This window comes from Heterodontus francisci, chromosome 33 (assembly GCF_036365525.1).
Source record: "Heterodontus francisci isolate sHetFra1 chromosome 33, sHetFra1.hap1, whole genome shotgun sequence".
Taxonomy (NCBI): Eukaryota; Metazoa; Chordata; class Chondrichthyes; order Heterodontiformes; family Heterodontidae; genus Heterodontus; species Heterodontus francisci.
This window is the reverse complement of record NC_090403.1, coordinates 51400482-51410669: the sequence shown is the minus strand read 5'-3', so window position 1 is coordinate 51410669 and position 10188 is coordinate 51400482. Positions and strand designations below refer to the sequence as shown.

The following is a 10188-nucleotide window of genomic DNA, read 5'->3' as shown; positions in this document are numbered from 1 at the left end:
AGGCAGAGAAATCAAGGGCCAGAATCAAACAGGGCCACAGTGAAAAATAGTGAGAAGGGGACAAGTAATGTTATGGCTTTGTGCCTTAACGCGCGGAGCATTCGCAATAAAGTGGATGAATTAATCGCGCAAATAGATGTAAACGGGTATGATTTAGTCGGGATTACGGAGACATGGCTGCAAGGTGACCAGGGAAGGGAAATGAACATCCAGGGATATTCAGTATTTAGGAAGGATAGACAAAAAGCAAAAGGCGGTGGAGTTGCATTGCTGGTTAAAGAGGAAATTAACGTAATAGTGAGGAAAGATATTAGCTCTGACGATGCGGAATCCGTATGGGTAGAGCTGAGAAACACTAAGGGGCAAAAAACATTAGCGGGGGTTATATATAGACCCCCAAACTCTAGTGGTGATGTTGGGAATGGCATTAGACAGGAAATTAGAGATGCATGCGATAAAGGAACATCTGTAATTATGGGTGACTTTAATCTGCATATAGATTAGGCAAATCAAATTAGTCACAATACCGTAGAGGAGAAATTCTTGGAGTGTATACGAGATGGTTTTCTGGACCAATACGTTGAGGAACCAACTAGAGAACAAGCCATCCTAGACTGGGTATTGTGTAATGAGAGAGGAATAATTGACAATCTAGTGGTGCGAGATCCCTTGGGGACGAGCAACCATAATATGATAGAATTCTTCATCAAGATGGAGAGTGACGTAGTTGATTCTGAGACAAGGGTCCTGAATCTTAGTAAAGGAAAATATGAAGGTATGAGGCGCGAGTTGGCCATGACGGATTGGGAAACGTTATTTAAAGGGATAGGCAATGGCAAATATTTAAAGAACGCATGGATGAGCTGCAACAATTGTTTATCCCTGTTTGGCGCAAAAGTAAAACGGGAAAGGTAGCCAAACCATGGCTTACAAGGGAAATTAGAGATAGCATTAGATCCAAGAAAGAGGCATAAAAGTTTGCCAGGAAAAACAACAAACCTGAGGATTGGGAGCAGTTTAGAATTCAGCAAAGGAGGACCAAGGGATTGATTAAGAAGGGGAAAATAGAGTACGAGAGCAAGCTTGCAGGGAACATAAAAACTGACTGTAAAAGTTTCTATAGGTATGTGAAGAGAAAAAGATTGGTGAAGACAAATGGAGGTCCCTTACAGTCAGAAACAGGGGAATTTATTATGGGGAACAAAGAAATGGCTGACCAACTAAATGCATACTTTGGTTCTGTCTTCACAAAGGAGGACACAAATACCATACCAGAAATGTTAGGGAACACATGGCTTAGTGAGAGAGAGGAACTGAAGGAAATCAGTATTAGTAGAGAAATGGTGTTGGGGAAATTGATGGGATTGAAGGTTGATAAATCCCCAGGGCCTGATGGTCTGCATCCCAGAGTACTTAAAGAAGCGGCCCTAGAAATAGCAGATGCATTGGTGGTCATCTTCCAAGATTCTGTAGACTCTGGAACAGTTCCTACAGATTGGAGGGTAGCTAATGTAACCACACTATTTAAAAAGGGAGGTAGAGAGAAAGCAGGAAATTATAGACCATTAAGCCTGACATCGGTAGTGGGTAAAATTCTAAAGTCCATTATCAAAGATTTTATAGCAGAGCACTTAGCGAACAGTGGTAGAATCGGGCAGTCAGCATGGATTTATGAAAGGGAAATCATGCTTAACAAATCTACTAGAATTCTTCGAGGATGTAACTAGTAGAGTTGACGAGGGGGAGCCAGTGGATGTGGTTTATTTGGACTTTCAGAAAGCTTTCGACAAAGTCCCACATAAGAGATTAGCGTATAAAATTAAAGCGCATAGGATTGGGGTAGTGTATTGCGATGGATAGAAAATTGGTTGGCAGACAGGAAACAAAGAGTAGGGATAAATGGGTCTTTTTCTGAATGGCAGGCAGTGACTAGTGGGGTACCGCAGGGATCGGTGCTAGGACTCCAGCTATCCACAATATACATTAATGATTTAGATGAGGGAACTAAATGTAATATCGCCAAATTTGCAGATGACACAAAACTGGGTGGGAGGGTGAGTTGTGAGGAGGATGCAGAGAGGCTTCAGGGTGATTTGGACAAGTTGCATGAGTGGGCTAATGCATAGCAGATGCAGTATAATGTGGATAAATGTGAGGTTATCCACTTTAATAGCAAAAACAGGAAGGCAGATTATTATCTGAACGGCTATAAACTGAGAGAGGGGAATATGCAACAAGACCTGGGTGTTCTCGTACACCAGTCGCTGAAGGTAAGCATGCAGGTTCAACAGGCAGTAAAAAAGGCAAATGGTATGTTGGCTTTCATAGCGAGAGGATTCGAGTACAGGAGCAGGGATATCTTGCTGCAATTATACAGGGCGTTGGTGAGGCCACACCTGGAATATTGTGTGCAGTTTTGGTCCCCTTATCTGAGGAAGGATGTTCTTGCTATAGAGGGAGTGCAGCAAAGGTTTACCAGACTGATTCTTGGGATGGCGGGACTGACATATGAGGAGAGATTGAGTCGGTTAGGATTATATTTGCTGGAGTTCAGAAGAGTGAGGGGGGATCTCATAGGAACCTATAAAAATCTAACAGGACTTGACAGCATAGATGCAGGAAGGATGTTCCTGATGGTGGGGGTGTCCAGAACCAGGGGTCATAGTCTAAGGATATGGGTTAAACCTTTCAGGACTGAGATGAGGAGAAATTTCTTCACTGAGAGAGTGGTGAACCTGTGGAATTTGCTACCACAGAATGCAGTTGAGGCCAAAACATTGTAGGTTTTCAAAAAGGAGTTAGATATAGCTCTTGGGTCTAAAGGGATCAAAGGGTATGGGGCGAAAGCCGGAACAGGCTACTGAGTTGGATGATCAGCCATGATCATAATGAATGGCGGGGCAGGCTCGAAGGTCCAAATGGCCTACTCCTGCTCCTATTTTCTATGTTTTTATGTTTCTAGATCCACAGCAATGTGGTTGACTCTTAATTGCTCTCTGAAGTGACCTAGCAAGCCATCAGTTGTATCCAAACCACTACAGGAAAAAGTCCAATAAGAATAAAACCAGACGGACCTCCCAGCATCAACCCAGGCACCAGAGACGACAACGGCACTTGTGAGTGTACCTTTACCACATGGACTGCAGCGATTCAAGAAAGTAGTTCCTACCACCTTCTCAAAGGCAATGTGGAATTATCACATTTCATGAATTTAAAAAAACCTGCTAGTCCACCACATGGTGCAACATCAAGGTTATTAAGAATACAGTGTTTTCACTTCCTTGCAATGACTGGTGATTAAACTTGAACAAAAATACATAAGGAGGGATCAAATTTACTGTTATTGTTGGCATTCAGTTTCAAACATCCACTATCTCTACAGGAAAACAAGAAAAAAAAATCTAAACTGTTGTTGCAATTGTTTCTGTTACATCCTGCTGTCACACCATCCAACACACTCAAAAAATATAATGTGGGCACTGCGGCTTTTAACTTTATTTGTTGCATAAGCTTGACTTGTATTCCTTTGAGTTTAGAAGATTGAGGGATGATGCTATTGAGATGTTTAAAATGATAAAGGGATTTTGATAAAGAGGATGCAAAGAAACAGTTTCCACTGATGGGAGAATCCAGAACAAGGAAGCATAATCTTAAAGGTCAAAGCCAAGCTATTCAGAGGTAAAACCAGGAAGCACTTCTTCACACAGAGGGTAGTGAAAATCTGCAACTCTCTCACCCCAAACAGCTGTTGAGGCTGGGATACAACTGAAAATTTCAAAACTAAGATTGCTAGATGCTTGTTAGGCAAGGATATTAAGGGCTATGGAACAAAGGTGGGTGGATTGGGTTACGCTACAGATAAGCCATGACCTAATCGAATGGCAGAACATGCCTGATGAGCTGAATGGCCTCCTCCTGTTCCTCTGACTTAAAGAATTATTAAACAGAAAGAATTTTTTTCTGCACTGCTTAAGAAAGAAGGCATTGTATTGGATGTCGTAAGAAAATCTGGGTTGGAGAGGGAGGGCGGAGGGAAGAGACTAACTGGTTTGTGGATAACAAATATAGTTTATTGAATCACAAAATACAACATATTTAAGCAACAGCTAAGAAAAAACGAGAAAGCGATAGCATCCGATCCAGTGGAGAACTTGGCTCCTGTTCTTTTTTTCTCATGCTACACCATGTGGCCTTTAGTCCATATTTTTAGACCCATTTTCTCCACTGCCTTCCATATAAGGAGTCGTTTTCCTCACTTTCTTGCCAATCACATGCATCCTGTTTCTAAGTTACCACGATTATATTAATTTAAATATAATTACCCAAGTTTGATAAGTTATCACAATTATGTGAGGGATAGCAGGATCGTTGGTCGCATTCTCCAGTCCCCTTTCAGACCTCATTGAATAGCGGAAGAGGCTGGAGGGTTGAACGTCCTCCTCCTGTTCCTATGTTCTTGTATTAATTCTAACAAGGTTAGCTATATTTACAATACACAGCGATTATATCTTTTTTGATATTGTGGTTCTAGGTTTGGGCAGCAGCAGCTGAGCGAGAAGTGGACAGAAAGAATTCAAAGTCCAGTTTAAGTTTTGAGTATCTCATGTTACTCGTTTCATTTCAGAACACTCTGGGCTTGGTGTACAATTAGCTATGCAGTCAGCTTCATATGTTCTCCCCTTCGTTCGCCAGTACCATCTATGGGAACCACAAATAAAAGCTGTCAGTGTTTCAGCTTTCACAGCGTGTTTGACAAAACAGTAACAGGAACTAAGCTGATGCTTTTTACCAGTCACTGCTAATCATCCAAATACTGTCAGAGTTCCACCAAGGTTTTTCTTTGACGTTAGATCTGAATGCTTTTTTCCTCTCTTTCTGTTATTACTTAAAACAAATAATGGTCCTAAACATTCTGAAACAAATAGAAGAGACAAGTTAACAGTAAGGGTGGGACTTTTCATCAAAATTCTGTCAGTAGATGTTTTTCAGAAGCTGACTGATCTGCTATGTCACAGAACCACAGAACTGTTACAGTGCAGGAGGCCGCCATTGGGCCCATTGTGTCTACACTGGCTCTCCAAATAAGCAATTCACTTAGTGCCATTCCCTGGCCTTCTCCCCATAACCCTGCACATTCTTCCTTGCATATAACTGTCTAATTCCCTTTGTATGCTTCAGCTGAACCTGCCTCCACCACACTCTCAGGCAGAGAATTCCAGACCCTAACCACTCACTGCATGAAAAAGTTTTTCCTCATATCACTTTTGCTTCTTTTACCAATTACTTTAAATCTGTGCCCTCTCGTTCTCAATCTTTTCACGGATGGCAACAGTTTCTCCCTATCTACTCTGTCCAGGCCACTCAGTACCTCTCTCAAATCTCCACTCAGCCTTCTCTTCTCCAAGGAAAACAGTCCCAGCTTCTCCAATCTATCTCCAGTCAATGTGTTCCCATCATTTTCTCATTTTGAGTGATCCCTCTGGAAAGCACTGAAAGGAGTGTGAAAAAGAAGGTGTGCTTGCTAACGGGTTTACCAATCCCATTGTTCTTCCAATTTCAGCACAATTTCACATACATACACATGTGCAGAATGACCTGTCCAATTCTGGTGACCCTCATTTAGAGAAATAGAAACACAAAGACACACACCAATGACATAGGTGAATCAGGAGCTCATAATGTAAAGGATCATTGGCACAAAATCAAATATGCTGCATTTGTGCTGCCTTAGATGCAAGCCAATCTTTAGTTTATTACAATAATTCCATGCTGTTTTCAATTTACGTGTTCAAACCTCAGTGTACGGTTTCAGCTCTGGTGGGTTAATGTTGCTATAAACCCCATTTGAGACACATCTCAGACACTGTCTCCATCTGAGCTCTCATAATCAGTGTTTTGACATCCTAACACCTCCAATAAATCACTCGACAAACACAATCAAGTACAGATAAATCCAGACTAGATCCTGACACATAATTCAAATGTATTGCTGCTGCTCACGCCTCTTGTACAGAAGTCTCAATCCAGCAGTAATCCCCAAAGCATAAAGCATCGAGGCAAAGGAGAGCAGTTACAGACTTGTCAGGATTAAATTGTGTTGAAATTTATCATACGATGAAAGAACAGATCACAGTAAAAAGAATTTGTAGTTATATTTTTGCTCATTGTAAAAATAACAGTAAGCATTTTCTTTTTGCTCAACTATGCTTTATATATCAATGTTAGAAAGCAAAATAGAAATACATGTTTTGATCAAAGAAAATCTTCTTTAAGAGACTATTATTCAAATCAACGGTCCATGTAGTCCACACAGAATAATATACTAGCTGGAGACTGTCATGTGCAAGATAACAGTTTGGGGATCGTAATGCACAGAAGTACATAGAAAATAAGACAGACTTTGCATTTATAAAGCACTTTTCATTACCTCAGGATATCCCAAATTGATTTACAGCCAATTAATTAATTTTGCAGTGTAGTCGCTGTGGTAATGTAGGCAGTCAATTTGCATGCAGCAAGCTCCCACAAACAGTAATGAAATAACTGACCAGACAATCCGTTTTTGTGATGCTGGTTCTGCGATAGATATTGATCAGGACACTGGGAAAAACTCGCCTGCTCTTTCTCAAAATAGTCCCATGAGATGTCTTTGCCCAGGTGGGAGAGCAAACAAAGTCTCAGTTTCACAACTCATCTGACAGACGGTACCTGTGACAATTCTAGCAGTCACTCAGTCACAGCCTGGAGTTTCAGCCTAGATTTTATGCTCAAGTGCCTGGAGTGGGACTTGAACCCACAACCTTCTGACTCACAGGCACTGAGCTACAGCTGATAGAAAAGAAAATAGTACATGTTTCAGTCAAAGAAAAACTGCTTTTAAGAGACTTTATTATTCAAAATCAATGGCACATGTATTCCACACAGAACAATGCAGAAGCTCCCGAATGTTGCATGCAAGATAACAGATTGGGACGCATCATCCACAGGATTAGGTTGCATTCAGGATATCACATAGGATAGAAAATGTCACATACAGGACAATACACAGACTGCAATAGGTTTCACAGTAGAAACACACTGGTTAAAGAGTTTCATGTACAAGACAAAAGGGGCTGCAATAAATTACAGTCAGAATAACAGCACATTGAAATAAAGAAAGAAAGAATTAGCATTTATAAAAAGGCACTTCCACATCCTTAGGATGTTTCAAATGCTTCTTAATCAAAGAACCACTTCTGATGTGTAGTCAATGTTTTTATGTGGACATAAGTAGCAGACAATTTGTGTAGAGCAATGCCCCACAACTAATTACCAGATAATCCATTTCTTGTTGGTGACAAGAAGTCACAGACCTGAAACATTCACTCTGTTTCTCTCTCCACAGATGCTGCCTGACCTACTAAATATTTCCAGTATTTCCATTTTTATTACAGATTTCCAGCATCCGCAATATTTTGCTATTGTACATGCAGCTGAGGCCTTCTTTAGCATCTCATCTGAAAGATGGCACCGCCAACAATACAGTGCTCCCTCAGTAGTACACTGGAAGTATCAGCCAAGATTATGTGCTCAAGTCCTGGGTGAAGATTGAACTGATGAACCCTCACAACATTTAAGAAGTATTTAGATGAGCACTTGAAATGCCATAGCATACAAGGCTACGGGCCAAGTGCTGGAAAATGGGATTAGAATAGATAGGTGCTTGATCGCCAGCATGGACACGATGGGCCAAAGGGCTTGTTTCTGTGCTTTATAACTCTATGACTCTAATTCAGAAGCAACAGTGCTACCAAATGCTAGTTTACCACGTGGGTAACAGACACTGGAGAGTATTGCATAATCGTACACTGCACAAGATTGACAAAAGAATGAGACAGGAGACGAGCAGAATGTTTTTTGACGCACTGATGCACTGCTGGCAAGGGTGGTGAAATCTGGTAACTTTCTAAAGGGAATTGGATAAATACTTGAAAAGGAAAATGTTTGCATGGCTGTGGGCAAACAACAGGGCGAGTGGGACTAATCAGATTGCTCTTTCAAAGAGCTTTCGCAAGTACAATGGGCTGAATGGCCTCATTCTGTGCTGTAAGATTCAGTGGTAAAGCTCAAGCTGCAGTTACATTGTGCTACAAATCAGTGACTGATAGGCGCGGAGTATGATTTGCTTGGTTACAAATTGCAATCTCCAATTCGGGAGAAATGTTTGCAGACAGGTTCAAAGCTCTGCTCACAACCAGTAAATTTCAAATCTACATACTATCGTTCATACCACATGTACAAACCTTACTTCCTGTTTTCACAATTATTGGTCACATTTTAGAGTTAATATTTGCTATTGTAAATTGCTATGTCAACAGTTCCCAATCAATTTTGCTACCTCAAATTAGTAGCAGGCTCTGACCACTAGATGGCCTTAAATGAATCTCTAAAGTCTGTCATTATCTTGTATATATTAAAATAAAATAAAGCTTATCTGCATCAACTGACTGTAGACAACGCCACGATTTACCAGCACCTCACTTGAGCAAGTACAGCAGCAAATTTAAAATGCGCCCAAAAGGGCTAATGAACAACCTAAGCAATTTTTAAAGCCTAACTTACCACTGCACCTATCAAGTGATGCAAACAATTCTCCCAAGTGTTCTCACACCACTGTCTTCTGAAGTCAAATTGGAATTATAGAGGCTTTTCTTTGCGTTAGTTGTGACCTGCTTGTGGGGTCGAATGAAGTAGGAAAATGAGTGAAGGCCTTCATAACAGGACTTTAGCTTCAGTCTCACATTTCCAGGATATCTGGGAAAGGTGGAGGGTGATCCCCCCCTAAACCACACCTGCGGGCAAAGTTTGCAACTCTAGTTGGGTGTATTCCTGGAGTTTTCATCACATGGTCTCCCACCATAAACTACCCCACCCCCACACACCTGCCATTGGTCTATCCTCCGGGCAACCTGCCTTCCCACAGCCAATTGGAAAGCGAATAGACTCTTTGCTACTCGATTGGATTAATCTTGACTGTCAGTCAAATGACTCTTTCTCCTCAATCCAATACTTTTATAATTAATAACTGACAGCGCTCAAAAATACATTTATTTTTCATGCCCGTATGATTCTTCTCCTGGGGATTTGCTTAAAGCAGTATCCAAGAGATTGATCTTCAATTCCAGGAGAATCCAGAGCAATCCTGGAAGTTTGACAACCCAAAATGTACAGTACATCCTGAACTTTGCTAGCTTTTGACTGCACAGAATACTTGGTGCAAATAATGATATCCAAAATAGACATCAAGAGTTGCGAGGAATTGGGAAGTCAATCAGTGTTTTATTTACAGACACAGATATATAAAGATAAGTGTCTTTAGGTTATTTCTGGACTGCTTTCGTTATTAGAAGCTCTGGACTCCTTGCGGTAATTTTAACGTTTGCACCAAAGTCAATAAAAAGGAAAGTCGCTCAGAGTGTACAGCAGGTGTCTGCTCCACATATCACCTCCCACCCGAAAATTAAAATCTACCCCCTCCCATTTATAATTGCTAAAACAACTATCAGGAAAGCTGATGGTGTAATTGGTTAGGTGGCTAATTGGTTTAAATTCAACCTTCGACTGAATGGGTGATAAGTCTTATTTGCTGGTTGTGAGGGTACAATATGAAATGATATTGGGCAATCTCAATCTGGGATTGTCATTTATTAATTATAAAAGTATTGGATTGAGGAGAAAGAGTCATTTGACTGACAGTCAAGATTAATCCAATCGAGTAGCAAAGAGTCTATTCGCTTTCCAATTGGCTGTGGGAAGGCAGGTTGCCCAGAAGATACACCAACTGTCCCAAATTCAGCCCTAGCTGCCAGTCTTACTCAGAGAGACTGGTTTAGTAAATGACAAAGATATCACAGCAGGGATGCATCTCCGATGTTGAGGTTGTGTAGAAGGAGCATTATTCTACATCAGGCTGTGCTACACCTAATTCATGCCTAAAGAGACAAGAGTTTATTCTCTGGCTTCTCGGGGTCTGTAGTAGACTAATGGTTAGAGATTGATTGCTATGATTAGTCAACAAATCTATTATTATTGCATCATGTGACAACCAGGATGGTCCAAGGGAAACTACATGGACCTTAATCTTTTTCTGTCCTGCAATTCCTAAATACCTAACATCACTTACCTTGATGAGCATAAAAAGATTTGAAA

At 40.9% G+C, this 10188-nt stretch overlaps 1 long non-coding RNA gene across 1 annotated transcript; it reads right to left on the bottom strand.

The window, feature by feature from the left end:
* Positions 1 to 4078: 4078 nt before the first annotated feature.
* On the bottom strand, positions 4079 to 8857 carry LOC137348205 (uncharacterized). The gene is made up of 3 exons (XR_010969095.1): positions 8602 to 8857; positions 4790 to 4912; positions 4079 to 4698 (listed from the first exon to the last, which is right to left on the bottom strand). It is a non-coding gene; the product is annotated as an uncharacterized lncRNA (long non-coding RNA).
* Between the last annotated feature and the right edge of the window lie 1331 nt (positions 8858 to 10188).